We start from the raw sequence: 14,749 nt of genomic DNA on the forward strand, positions 1-14,749 counted from the left end.
GGATGGCGCTTACAGGACACTTTCAGTTTGCGCTGACAGGTCTACCTTACTGGAAGCAGGTTCTCTGTTTGCTGCTTTGCTTTGAGCGTCCAGGAAACGCTCAGCCTCCTGGTCACTTGTCAGTGTCAGCCAGCACGCTGGGATTCCAAAATCACATGGTCTGAGGATCAAGCTCAGGCTTGGGTGAGCAGTTATCTACTGAGACATTTCCTCAGTGCCTCAAAAATTGGGGGGGGGGGGGTTGTTTTAATTTTGGTATTCTTTAAAAATATTTTACTTAGTTGAGACAGAAAGAGAGAATTGGTACATCAGGGCCTCTAGCCACTGCCAACTCCAGATGCATGTGTCACCCTGGGCAGCTGGCTTTATGTGGGTACTGGAAAATCAAACCTGGATCCTTTGGCTTTAAAAGCAAGTGCCTAAATGACTAAGCCATCTCTCCAGCCCAATTTATTTTATTTTATTTTATTTTTTTTTTTTTGAGGTAGAGTTTCACTCCAGCCCAGGCTGACCTGAAATCTACTATGTAGTCTCAGGGTGGCCTTGAACTCACAGTGATCCTCCTACCTCTGCCTCCCGAGTGCTGGGATTAAAGGCATGCACTACTATGCCCAGCTAAATAAATTTTGTTTTGGTTTTGTTTTGTTTTTCGAGGTAGGGTCTCACTGTAGCCCAGGCTGACCTGGAATTCACTATGGAGTCTCAGGGTGGCCTTGAACTCACAGTGATCCTCCTACCTCTGCCTCCCAAGTGCTGGGATTAAAGTCGTGCGCCACCATGCCCGTCCAATTTTTGGTATTTTTGAGGCAGAGCCTCACACTAGGCCAGGCTGACCTGGAAATTACTCTGCAGTATCAAACTGGCCTCAAATTACAGCGATCCTCCTACCTCTGCATCCAAATGCTGGGATTAAAGGCGTGCGCCACCACGCCCAGCTCTAGTGTTTTTTGTTTGCTTTGTATTTGAGATAGGATTTTACTCTGGATCAGGCCAACTCTGAACTCTATAGCCCAGTCTAGATTTGATTTTACAGAAATCCTCCTATTTTCCCTCATAAATCCTGAAATTACAAGATGAGCCACCACACTCAACTCAATTTTCAATTTTTTTTTTCTTTTCTTTTAGATGTAGTATCTTGCTCTAGCCCATGCTGACCTAAAATTTTATTATGTAATTTCAGAGTGGTCCCAAATTCTTGGTCCCAAATTCTTAGTGATCCTTCTGCCTCTCCCTCCCAAGTGTTGGGATTAAAGACATGCAGCACCACGCCTGACTAAGAAAAACTTTTTCTTTTCATTTTCCAATGTAGGATGTTACCCTAGCCCAGGTTGGCCTCAAGCTCATGGCAATCCTCCTACCTCTACCTCCCAAGTGCTGAGATGAGCCACCATACCTGACCAAATTTTAATCTGATCACTGAATGTTAAAAAAAAAAAAAAATGCAGGCGTGGTGGTGCATGCCTTTAATCCCAGCACTCGGGAGGCAGAGGTAGGAGGATCACCATGAGTTCGAGGCCACCCTGCGACTACATAATGAATTCCAGGTCAGCCTGAGCTAGAGTGAGACCCTGCCTCGAAAATTAAAAAAAAACAAAAACAGGAAAACAAGAACTGGCTGAAGGGATGGCTTAGTGGTTAAGGCATTTGCCTACAAAGCCAAAGGGCCTAGGTTCGATTCCCCAAGACCCACGTTAGCCACATGCACAAGGGGGGAACACACGTCTGGAGTTTATTTGCAGTGGCTGGAGGCCCTGGCATGCCCATTCTCTCTCTTTCTCTGTCAAATAAATAAAATTACATATATATATAAAAACTGGGCTGGAGAGATGGCTTAATGATTAAGGCAACTGCCTACAAAGTCAAAGGACCCAGGCTTGATTTCTCAGGACCCATGAAAGCCAAATGCACAAAGTGGTGCACATGTCTGGAGTTTGTTTGCAGCAGCCGGAGGCCCTGCCATGACCATTCTCTCTCTCCCTCCTTTCTCCCAATCTCTCCTAATCTCTCTGTCTCTCTCTCTCTGTTTCAAATAAATAAACAATAAAAATTTATTTCATTTTATTTTATGGGCATGGTGGTGCACGCCTTTAATCCCAGCACTTGAAAAGGAAGAGGTAGGGGGATTGCCATGAATTCCAGGTCAACCTTGGACTAGACTGGGTTCCAGGTCAGCCTGGGCTAAGGTGAGACCCTCCCTCAAAAAACCAAAAACTTCAGACATGGTGGCAGATGTCTTTAATCCCAGCACTCGGGAGGCAGAGGTGGAAGATTCGCCATGAGTTCCAGGCCACCCTGAGACTACAGAGTGAATTCCAGGTCAGCCTGAGCTACAGTGAGACCCTACCTTAAAAAACCAAAAACAGGGCTGGAGAGATGGCGTAGCGGTCAAGCGCTTGCCTGTGAAGCCTAAGGACCCCGATTTGAGGCTCGGTTCCCCAGGTCCCACGTTAGCCAGATGCACAAGGGGGCACACGCGTCTGGAGTTCATTTGCAGAGGCTGGAAGCCCTGGCGCGCCCATTCTCTCTCTCTCCCTCTATCTGTCTTTCTGTGTCTGTCGCTCTCAAATAAATAAATAAATAAATAATCTGTTTAAAAAAAAAAAACAAAAACAATAAAAAATAAAATAAAATAAATACACCTTCAGTTCAACAAAGTTCGTCCTCTAGACATGAACAAATAGACAGGAAAACCTGAGCCAAATGCATAAAGTCCAAAGGACTGTGCCTTCTATGACATTCTGACTGGTCTCTCCTTCCTTGAACTAATGAGCACATTCTTATCTCTGTTTGTTTTTGTTTGGTATTGGGAATCAGACTCAAGGCCTCATATATCCTGGGCAAGCTCTCTAATAATGTGCTGTCTCCCCATTTCTCCTTCCCCCCCACCCTCAGGTAGGTTCGACTCTAGCCTAGACTGACCTGGAATTCACTATGTAGTCTCAGGGTGTCCCAAACTCATGGCAATCCTCCTACCTCTGCTGGGATTTTAGGTGTGCGCCACCATGCTAGGCTTTCTCCTTTTGTTTTTATTTATTTATCTCAAGAGGAGAGAGAATGAATGAGTGAATATGGACATGCTGGGGCTTCTTGCCTCCAACAAACCAGGATGTACATGGCACTTTTATGCTTTATGTGACTTTACTGGGTACTGAGGCATCAAATCTGGACTGGCAGGCTGTGCAAACAACTGCCTTTACCACTGAGCCATTTCCCCAGCCTTTTAAAATAATTTGGGGGGGGGGGGCTGGAGAGATTGCTTAGTGGTTAGGGCACTTGCCTACAAAGCCTAAGAATGCATGCTTAAATCTCCAGGTCCCACATAAGCCAGACACAGTGATACAAGTGCACACTGTCACACATGTGCGGGGGGGGGGGGCGCATCTGGAGCTTGTTTGTAGGGGCTGAAGTCCGACATGCCCATTCTCTCTCTCAAATAAATAAAAATTCTTTTTTGAAAACAGTCTTGCTAAATTGCCTAGGCTGGTTTCCAGCTCAGAACCCTCCCTCAGCCTCCAAAGCATTTTGGGTTAGAGGTGTGCATCATCGCACCCAGCTGTAATTTTAACAGAGCAACAAGTCCTAATCCAGATCAGGCGGTCACCAAAATTATGAGCAGTTCCATGTGTCACTTAAAGAATATACTTAGTAAGCCAGGTATGGTGGTACACACCTTTAGTCCCAGCACTTGGGAGGCAGAAGCAGTAGGATCGCCTTGAGTTCCAGGCGAAAATACATAGTGAATTCCAGGTCAGCCAGAGCTAGAGTGAGACCATACCTTGGGAGAAAAAAAAGAAGATACATAGTAAGGAAGAGTGTTTTGGAAATGCTGCCTTTCCACATGAAGTAGCCACTGCATTTATGACCTCACAGTGAAGTCCTCCTGCCTCAAACACCAGCCAAAATGCTACAGAATAAACAGTTTATATCTGAAGTGTTCTTTAAGGAACAAATGGGGTAGAAGGACCAGAGACACTGGGAAAAACAGGAAGGAAAGGAGTTAAACCCAGGCGTGGTGGCTTTAACAGACTTTTAGCCCCAGCACTGAGAGGCTAAGGGAGGAGAATCACCATGAGTTCAAGGCCAGCCTGGGGCTACAGAGTGAATTCCAGGTCAGCCTGAGCTAGAGCGAGACCCTGCTGAGAAACAAAAAGTCAGTAACATCAAATATAGCTACAGAAAGGGCACAGCTGGCTTCAGCTACATAAGGGGCCCACTGAGGAGCGGCCTGCAATACAGCAGTGGTGCAGGAGGAGCTGAGACCAGTTCTTAACGCAAAGGAGTCCTATCTATGATTCAAACACTGTGGGACCTTGAACAAGTTACAAGCTTCTTCTAAAACACCTCTCAGGCTGTGGTAAAGGTCAGATGAGATTAAATGTTCAAAGTAAAACTGGTTGCTATTGAGACATAAATGAGAACAGAGGTGAAGTAGAGATAGTGAAGAGATTCCTCTTTCACAAAGTTTGAAATTGGCATGGTATCCTGGTACCAGGGAGGATGAGACAGGAAGATCCAGAGTTCGAGGCCAGTCTGTGTTGCACATGAGACTCTGTCTCAAAAAATAGAAACAGAGGCAGACATGGTGGTACATGCCTTCAATGCCAGAGGTAGGAGGATCACTGTGAGATTATGTGGTGAATTCCAGGTCGGCCTGGGCTAGAGTGAGATGACTACCTTGAAACCCCCCACCAAAAAGAAGGAAGGAAGGAAGGAAGGGAGGGAGGGAGGGAGGGAGGGAGGGAGGGAGGGAGGGAGGGAGGGAGGGAGGGAGGGAGGGAGGGAGGAAGCCAGGGCTGGAGAGATGGCTTAGCGGTTAAGCGCTTGCCTGTGAAGCCTAAGGACCCCGGTTCGAGGCTCGGTTCCCCAGGTCCCACGTTAGCCAGATGCACAAGGGGGCGCACGCGTCTGGAGTTCGTTTGCAGAGGCTGGAAGCCCTGGCGCGCCCATTCTCCCTCTCCCTCTATCTGTCTTTCTCTCTGTGTCTGTCGCTCTCAAATAAATAAATAAATAATGACCAAAAAAAAAAAAAAAGAAATGGAGCCAGACATGGTGGCACATGCTTTTCTTTTTTTTCCAAACTTTTTTTGTTTGTTTATTTGAGAGCGACAGAGAGAAAGAGGCAGAGAGAGAGAGAATGGGTGCACCAGGGCCTCCAGCCACTGCAAACAAACTCCATATGCATGTGCCACGTTGTACATCTGGCTTACATGGGTCCTGGAGAATCGAGCCTTGAACCGAAAGAAAGAGGAGGGGAGGTGTAGAGAAATTCAGAAGAGAAATTGGGAAGAGATAGAACCAGTACTATGGAGAACGGACCAGGTTAAATGACTGCCAAAGAGGCTGGAGATGAGCCAGGTGTGCTGGAACACGCCTTTAATCCCAGCACTTGGGAGGTGGAGGTAGGAGGATCGCTGTGAGTTTGAGGCCACCCTGAGAATACAGAGTGAATTCTAGGTCCGCCTGGTTAAGAGTGAGACCCCACCTTGAGAAGAAAAAAAAAAGGCTAGAGATGTAGCACAGTGGTAGAGTACAGGCCAAGAGTATGCCACCTCCAGAGTAGGATCACCAACACTGAACGTAACAAGACTGCTAGAGTGGATAGAGGCCCTAGAATGCCCATTCTCTATCTGCCCCCCTCAAGTAAATAATAAATATATACTCTACATTATACAGACAGTATATATATGTTATATACACTATATATTCTATATATATAATTCTACCTAACAGCAACACTGGGCCTTAGAAACTATGGAGTGACTGTGGGTGGATCAGGGACAGACTTCCAGGATAAGGATGAAAAAGAACAAAGGGAGATGGCCCGGGGTTTCATCCCCTACCCTGGCAGGGGACAGTGGGGCAGGGGGAACAAGACTTTGAGGGTATCAGTGAGAGGGGCAAAAGTGATCTGATTATTAGGCCAGGCTAAAAGGATATAAAGGGATAAAGGTAAGTGGTGTAGAGGTGGGTGGTAATCAAAGGCAGGTATCTCACAGAAAAGAATCAGGAAAGGTGCAGAAGTCAAAACTCAGGTGTAGGGTGAGAGGGTGAAAGGTGAGACAGTAATGTACTAGTATAACAGAGGCGTTCAAGAGACGTTACAAGTCAGGGTGGGGGCAAGCTCCACGGTCTGACTCTGGCTGTACTACAAAGAGAAGCTGAGGTGAAAGATATGAGAAGCTAGGTTAGAGAGGGCTTTGTCAACAGTGACAGGAAGCAGAACCATCGAGAAGAGTGGAGCCTGCCAGAACAGTGACTGGCACGGAGGCAAGGTCTTTCCTGGGGGTGACCACTGCTTAGGGGAGAGCTGTAGGGAAAAATGAAAGCCTTGAAGAAATCAGCTTGTTTTCACAAGGATGGCCAAGCTGCTGTTATAAAATGCATCCCAAGAGAAACAATGTAATTACACAAGAAGCTCTACTTCAGTGAGATATTTCTATAAAGATGTGATGTCTAAGAACCTCAACACAAGCCAGGAATTACTGAAAAAAAAAAAAAGCAAAACTTATTTTTGTTGTCCAAAAACAAGTAAAAATAAGAGTAAAGTTACTCAGCTTCACATAGATACCTGAACCCTGAGAACAGGTTACACAACCCCATGGGCACACTATTAAGACATGTGAAGAGCAAAGGTCATGAACAAGGAAACAGATCAGGTCAGCAGGTTTATTTATTGCTTGAACACCAAAAAGGAAAAGGCCCTGGGCAGATTAAACAGTGATCTACTCAAGTAACATGAAATCAGTGCAAAGGATGTAATGGAACAGAACTTCTCAGATTGCAAATAACTTCTTAAAATTGTACCCGACTACACTTAGTGGACAGCACTCTCCAAATGAAAGAGCACAGTGGGCAGACACTGAGAGAAAGCGGTCACCGGTGCCAAACTCAGAGGGGAGCGGGCCATGGCTGCCAACAGGTACTGGGTTTCTCTCCCCATGATGAAAAATATTCTGAATTAGATACTAGTGATGGTTGCACAACACTGAGTAAACTGCAAACACTGAACAGTTTAAAACAATAAACTTTTGGCTGGAGAGATGGCTCAGCAACTAAGGCATTTGCCTGCAAAGCCTAAGGACCAGAGTTCAATTCCTTAGCACCCACCTAAAGCCAGATGCACAAAGAGGCACATGCACCTGGAGTTTGTATGCAATGGAGCACCATGCTCTCTCTGTATCTGCCTCTTTATCTCTCACTCTCTCAAATAAATTAATAAATAAAACAAAATAAATTAAAAAGAATAAGAAGAAGCTGGGTGTGGTGGCACATGTCTTCAACCCAAGTACTGGGGAGACAGAGATCGGAGGATTGCTGTGAGTTGGAGGCCAGCCTGGGACTACAGAGTGAATTCCAGGTCAGCCTGGGCTATAGTGAGATCCTAACACAAGAAAAATAAAATATAAAAGCCAAGCATGGGGCTGGAGAGCTGGCTTAGCGGTTAAGCGCTTGCCTGTGAAGCCTAAGGACCCTGGTTCGAGGCTCTATTCCTCAGGACCCACGTTAGCCAGATGCACAAGGGAGCGTGTGCATCTGGAGTTCGTTCGCAGTGGCTGGAGGCCCTGGCGTGCCCATTCTCTCTTTGTCTCTCTGCCTCTTTCTCTGTCCGTCACTCTCAAATAAATAAAAATAAATAAATAAATAAAAATTTTTTTAAAAAGCCAGGCATGATGGTGCATGCCTTTAATCCGAGTACTCAGGAGGATCACCATGAGTTCAAGGCCACCCTGAGACTACATAGAGAATTCCAGGTCAGCCTGGGCTAAAGTAAGACCCTACCTTGAAAAAATAAAAATACAAAGTAATTCAGGTAGGTCTGGAAAGATGGCTTAGCAATTAAGGCATATGCCTGCAAAGCCTAAGGACCCCGGTTCAATTCTCTAGATTGCACATAAGACAGATGCACATGGTGGCGCAAGCATCTGGAGTTTGTTTGCAATGGCTAGAAGCCCTGGTTGTGCCCATACTCACTTTCTCTCTCTACCTCTCTAACTGTAATAAACAAATAAAAATAAAAAATAACATAAGCAAACATTTTATATTTACAGCTCTCGTAGGACTGATTAAGCAGAATTATTGGATTGAACTTCTGTGGGAGTTTCTGGTTTTTTTTCTTTGTAGTTTTGTTTTGTTGTTGTTGTTGTTTTGGTTTTTTGAGGTAGGGTGTCATGCTAGCCCAGCTCAGGCTAACCTGGAATTTACTCTGTATTCTCAGGGTGGCCTCAAACTCATGGTGATCCTCCTACCTCTGCCTCCCATGCTGGGATTAAAGGTGTGCGCCACCACACCCGGCCTGTGGGAGTTTTTTGAGAAAGGGTTTCATGTAGGCTAGGCTAGACTCCAACTTACTATGTAGCTGAGGCTGGGCTTGAATCCCCCAATTCTCCTGCCTCTATTTTCCAAGTCCTGGGATTACATGTATGTACCACTATGTCTAGTTTTTCTAAGTGCTAGGAATCACTCATGCTAGGTAAGTAGCTGGGAAATATCCCAAGACTGGTATGTTTTTTTCATTTGTTGTACATGTGCATGTAGACAGTCCAAGGCCTCTTGCCATTTTGTGTTGGGCTTATGCGGGTGGCTTGGAAATTGAACCCTGGCCAGCAGGTTTTATAATCAAGTGCCTTTAACCACTGAACCATCTTCTCTGCCCCTGCTATGAACTTTAAAAAATAAATAAGTAAAAGCCGGACATGGTGGCATACACCTTTAATCCCAGCAAAGGTGATTTGAACCGTGAGTTCAAGGCCACCCTGAGACTACATAGTGAATTCCAGGTCAGCCTGGGCTAGAGTGACAACCTACCTCGAAAAAACAAACAAAAACATACAAGATGACAAACCAACAATACTTCAGGGCTGGAGAGATGGCTTAACAGTTAAGGCACTTGCCAGCAAAGCCAAAGGATCCAGGTTCAATTTCCCAGTACCCACATAAAGCCAGATGCACATGTGTCTGGAGTTCATTTGTAGTGGCTAGAGGCTCTGGTGCACCCATTCTCTCTCTGTGTCTGCCTCTTTTTTATTCTCTCTCTCTCTCAAATAAAAAAAAAAAAAAATATATATATATATATATATATATACACACACACACACATACACATACATATACATATGTGTGTGTGTATGTATGTATGTATATTTTTAAAAAAAAAAAAAGATACTTCTAGCTGGGCATGGTAGCACATGCATTTAATCCCAGCACTTGGGAAGTGAATCACCTTGAATTCAAAGCCACCCTGAGACTACATAGTGAATTCCAGGTCAGCCTGAGCTAGAGTGAGACCCTACCTTGAAAAACAAAACAAAAAAAAAAAACAAAAAAAAAACACTCTAATCACAATTATTCTAAAAATTACAGGCGTGCTTTAATCCCAGCCCTTGGGAGGCAAGGGTAAAAGGATCACTGTGAATTCAAGGCCACCGTGAGACTACATAATGAATTCTAGGTCAGCCTGAGCTGGAGTGAGATCCTACCTTGAAAAGCCAAAAATAAATAAATATTTGCTTAAGCCTGCCACCCTAGGTTCAAATCCCCACCCACATAAAGCTGGCATTCATTTCCAGCAGCAAAACACCCTGACTCACCCATACACACACATGCAAATCAATAAAAAATATGTTTTTGTAAAAAATGAATTGCTAAGCTTGGCATGGTGGTGCACGCCTTTAATCCCAGCACTCAGGAGGCAGGGGTAGGAGGATCGCTGTGAGTTCAAGGCCACCCTGAGACTCCACAGTGAATTCCAGGTCAGCCTGGGCTAGAGTGAGACCTTACTTCGAAAAAACAAACAAACAAAAAAGAATTGCTTCCATGCGTGGTGTACACCTTTAATCCCAGTACTCGGGAGGCAAAGGTGGGATCACGGTGAGTCTAAGGCCAGTTTAGGCGATCAGCCTGAAACAGTGAAACCCTGCCTCAAAAGAAAGGAGTGGGAGGTGCATGTCTTTAATCCCAGCACTAGGAAGGCAGAAATGGGAGGTTCTCTGTGAGTCTGAGGTCAGCCTGAGACTACAGAATGAATTACAGGTCAGCCTAGACTAAGTGAAAATACCTTGGGGAGAAAAAGGGGGGGCTGGGGAGGAGAAAGGAAGAGAGAAAGGGAAGAAGGAAGGCTGGACAAACAGATGGACAGAAGGAAGGAAGGAGAGGGGTAGAGAAATGAAATTTCTACTATGGATTCTTAGAATGATGTGGCAATGATTTTCATTTCTCATAGACTAATATTTTGTGTCAAGTCTTGCTAGAATTTCTACTCCAATACAATAGCACAAGGCAAAGGAAGGTTAAAATGCACTTTATTTCAATTGCTAATCTTCATAATTACAAATGCTTCCCTAACATTTCTGGGATGTAGATACTTTCCTTCTCTGTAAACTCAAAATGTTTATGAAGTATCTTAACATTTAACTAAAAGACGATTTTTGGCTAGCACATGCCTTTAATCCCAGCACTTGGGAGGCAGAGGTAGGATCACAATGAGTCTGAGGCCAGCCTGAGACTACAGAACTACAGGTCAGCTTGGGCTAGAATGAGACCCTACCTAGTGAGGGGGGGGGTCTTGATTTGGGATCTCAGCTATGGTGCCCAGGCTATCTTCAAATTCCTGGGCTCAAATGATGCTCTTCTTTCTGAGTAGGTGAAATCATGGGCTGGGGGGAGGGGGGCCGACACCTGGCTTTCTTGAAACAATTTTTTTTATTTGAAAAAGAAAAGGGGGGGGAGAGGGTGCGCCAGGGCCTCCAGGTACTGCAAATGAAATCCAGATACATGTGCCCTGTTGTGCATCTGGCTTTACATGGGTCTTGGAGAATGGAACCAGGATCCTTTGGCTTTGCAGACAAATGCCTTAACAGCTAAGCCATCCCTCCAGCCCTTTCTTGAAAAATTTAAAGGTCAAAATATTTTGGCAACTGGGCATTGTGGCACATTCCTTTAATCCCAGCACTCAGGAGACTGAGGTAGGAGGGTTGCTGTGAGTTTGAGGACAGCCTGGGCTACAGCGAAACCCTACCTCAAAAGAAAAAATTTATATATTGGTCACAGACACTAAGTTACTGAAAAGTATAATGGTAATTCCATGTTGATCTACTACATTGCCACTATTAGTTACTAACAAATTATAAATCTTTCATGATCTGTAAAACCTTCCTCAGTGAGTTGTGTGTACAGGTGACACCTTACAGGTGATAATGTTCCTTTCTTCATTGGTTATCACTATATCATGCTTTTTTTGGCATGCGTTGTGTGTGTGTGTGTCTGTGTGTGAGTTGTGGGCACGAAGTGTGACTTACTCTTAATGGATATTTTAATGCTGAACATAGATCTTCAGCGTAATATATTTAACACAAAGACTGATGTAAGAACGTGCAAATAAACAACAATAGATTTAATTTTTTAAGTAAAAACATTTCTTCAACCCCATTTAACCCTATATACCTAATACCATAAACTCCTGACAAATTTGGTTCTCTTGGCTCAGACGGCAGAGTTTCAGTTGTTTTAAAACGAATTTTGTTTTGTTTTTTCGAGGTAGGGTCTCACTCTGGTCCAGGCTGACCTGGAATTCACTATGTAGTTTGAGGGTGGCCTCGAACTCCTGGGCGATCCTCCTACCTCTGCCTCTGGCATTAAAGGCGTGCGCCACTGATTTGTAAACCTTCACAGTACTGCCATCAGTGGATCTCCTCCCCCTCCCCCTCAGCTTGGGCTACGACGGCCCGTGAACGCCGGCAGGTGGCAGGTGGGGATGCTCGGCCTGCCTGCGCTCTAGTCGCGAGCGCTCAGAACCTCACGCCGCCTTCCCCTTTCCAGGTGGGGAAACTGAGGCCCAGCGGAAGGCAGAGGAGCGCCTGCGGTCAGGTCGCACTTCGCCAGCATCCCGCCCCGAGCTCGCGTCACCATCAGAGCGACCCCTGCCCCCAGCGCCGCGCGACCCGTCCTCCTCGGGGGCAAGACAGACGCCCCTCTTCTCGAAGGTTCCGGACAAGGGCCCTGGCTGAGGCTGCGGCTTCAAAGGTGCGTCTTCCCCGAGGTCCCCGGCTGCCGCCCGCCACTGCTGCTAGAACAAGGAACTGCCACTCACCCGCGACTGGACGGAAGGCGATTCCCCACTCGGCGCCGCTCCGGCACCCTCCGAGACCGCACTGCAAAGCGCGATGGCTGCCGCGGCCCCAGCTCTGTCGGCTCCTTCCGGACGGGCGAGCGGGAGCGTGCCTCACTAGCGACAGTCCGCGGGGCCGCGGCGCCGCTCGCACTCAGTTCCGCTTCCGCGCGGTCCGGCCACCAATCCCTGCCGGGCTGGCTCCAAGCCTTCTCACCCCAACCCAAAGACCTTAATGGGCCGGGGTACCTCTCTTGAGAAAATTATCTTTAGCAGATGTCTCTTTCCTGTACTAGGGATTGAACTCAGTCTTTATGCATGCTAGGTGGCAAGTCGATGAGCTGCATCTCCAGCTCCTTTTATTATTTTTGAGACAAAACTGCAGGCCTTGAACTTGTGATCCTCCTGCCTTTTCCTACTAAAAACAGATGCGCCACTCACACCTGGCTTGCCTGCTATACATATGGAGACATATACATATACATATGCATACATACATACACATACTTGAGGGAGAGAGTGAGAGAAAGAGAGCTATGACCTTTAGCCACTACAAAGGGACTCCAGACACAGGTGCCATCTTGTGCATCTGACTTACATGGGTACTGGGAAATTGAACCTGGGTCCTTAGGCTTCGTAGCAAGAGCCTTAACTGCTAAGCCATCTCTCCAGCCCTAATTTTATTTTTTAAATTTTAGACAGTCTTGCTAAATTGCTGGCCTTGAACTAGTTCTGCAGCCTAGGCACGCCTTGAATTGTCCTCATCCTTCCTCAGCCGCCTGAGTAACTAGGATTACAAACCTGCTGCACTAGGCCTGATTTGGCATCTGTTTCATAGAAATATCTTTTGGGGCTACAGAGAAGGCTCAGTGAGTAAAGGTGCTTGCTTGCTTGTTTGCAAAGTTTGCTGCCCTGGGTCCAGTTCTCCAACCACTCACTAAATCTGGAAGCAAAAAGTGGCACATCTATTGTTCATTTACAGGGACAAGGGACCATAAGCCAGGCGTGGTGGCACACAACTTTAATCCCAGCACTCCGGACGCAGAGGTAGGAGGATCACGCCATGCGTTCTAGGCCACCCTGAAACTACATACAATTCAAGGTCAGCCTGGGCTACAGCAAAACTACCTGGAAAAACAAACACAAAAAGAGACCTCAGTGCAACACACACACACACACACACACACACACAATATACATACATACATATATATATATATAAATTTTTTTAAGACTCTTTTGGGGGAGGCTGGGTGTATAGGTCAATGGTAGAGCACCCGCCTGGTGCACACACGGACCTGGATTCAGCACACACATTTGGAACTCATGAGGGCTTTCCTGCCTCACTCTCCCCAGTGCCGGCAGTATAGGCATGAGCCACCATGCCTGGCTCCCAATATTGTATGTATGTATGTATGTATGTATCTATCTATCTATCTATCTATCTATCTATCTGAGGGGTGGGGGCAGAGAGAGAGAGAGAGAATGGGCATACCAGGGCCTCTAACCACTGTAAATGAACTTCAGACACATACCACCTTTTGCATCTGGCTTACATGGGTACTAGGAAATTGAACCTGGGTCATTAGTTTTCTCAGGCAAGCACCTTAAACACTAAGCCATCATTCCAGCCCCCAATTGTACTTTTTTTTAAATTATTTATTTATTCGAGAGCGACAGAGACAGAGAGAAAGACAGATAGAGGGGGAGAGAGAGAGAATGGGCGCGCCAGGGCTTCCAGCCACTGCAAACGAACTCCAGACGCGTGCGCCCCCTTGTGCATCTGGCTAACGTGGAACCTGGGGAACCGAGCCTCGAACCAGGGTCCTTAGGCCTCACAGGCAAGCGCTTAACCGCTAAGCCATCTCTCCAGCCCCAATTGTATTTTTTTGCATATGTGTTTGTATATGGAAAGAGAGAGTCTCATGTAGCCCAGGCTGACCTACTTCACCTCCTGAACTCATTTTTAGTGCTTAGCATACAATAGGTGCTTCATAAATGTGAGCAAAGCTGGGAAGATAGCTAAGCAGTTAAAAGGGGCTTGCTTAGACTGGAGAGGTGGCTAAGTGGTTAAGGTGCTTGCCTGCAAAGCCTAAAGACCCAGGCTCAATTCTCCGAGTCCCACGTAAGCCAGTTGCACATGGTGGCACATGCATCTGGAGTTCATTTGCAGTGGCTGGAGGCTCTGGTGTGCCCATTCCCCCCAATCTCTCTTTCTCTCTGCCTGTTTCCTTCCCTCTCTCTCAAATAAATAAATAAAAATATTTTTTAATGGGGCTGAAAGAGGCAACCTACAGAATGGGAGAAAATCTTTGTCAGCTGTACATCTGATAGAGGATTAATATCTAGGATATACAAATAACTCAAAAAGTTAATAAGAAATCAGCCAGGTGGCTTGCCTATGAAGCCTAAGGACCCCGGTTCGAGGCTTGGTTCCCCAGGTCCCACGTTAGCCAGATGCACAAGGGGGCACACGCGTCTGGACTTTGTTTGCAGTGGCTGGAAGCCCTGGCGCGCCCATTCTCTCTCTCTCCCTCTGTCTTTGTCTCTGTGTCTGTCGCTCTCAAATAAATAAATAAAAAATGAACAAAAAATATTAAAAATAAATACAGGGCTGGAGAGATGGCTTAGCGGTTAAGCGCTTGC

At 46.1% G+C, this 14,749-nt stretch overlaps 1 protein-coding gene across 1 annotated transcript in view; it reads right to left on the reverse strand.

The window, feature by feature from the left end:
- The window catches only part of Sar1b (secretion associated Ras related GTPase 1B), a 42,773-nt gene extending 30,555 nt beyond the window's left edge, over positions 1-12,218 (reverse strand). The window contains exon 1 of the mRNA XM_004666557.2: positions 12,086-12,218. The gene's annotated coding sequence lies outside the window, so the exon portion shown is untranslated. The remainder of the gene's footprint in view (positions 1-12,085) is intronic.
- Between the last annotated feature and the right edge of the window lie 2,531 nt (positions 12,219-14,749).

Source organism: Jaculus jaculus, chromosome 6 (genome assembly GCF_020740685.1).
Source record: "Jaculus jaculus isolate mJacJac1 chromosome 6, mJacJac1.mat.Y.cur, whole genome shotgun sequence".
Classification (NCBI taxonomy): Eukaryota; Metazoa; Chordata; class Mammalia; order Rodentia; family Dipodidae; genus Jaculus; species Jaculus jaculus.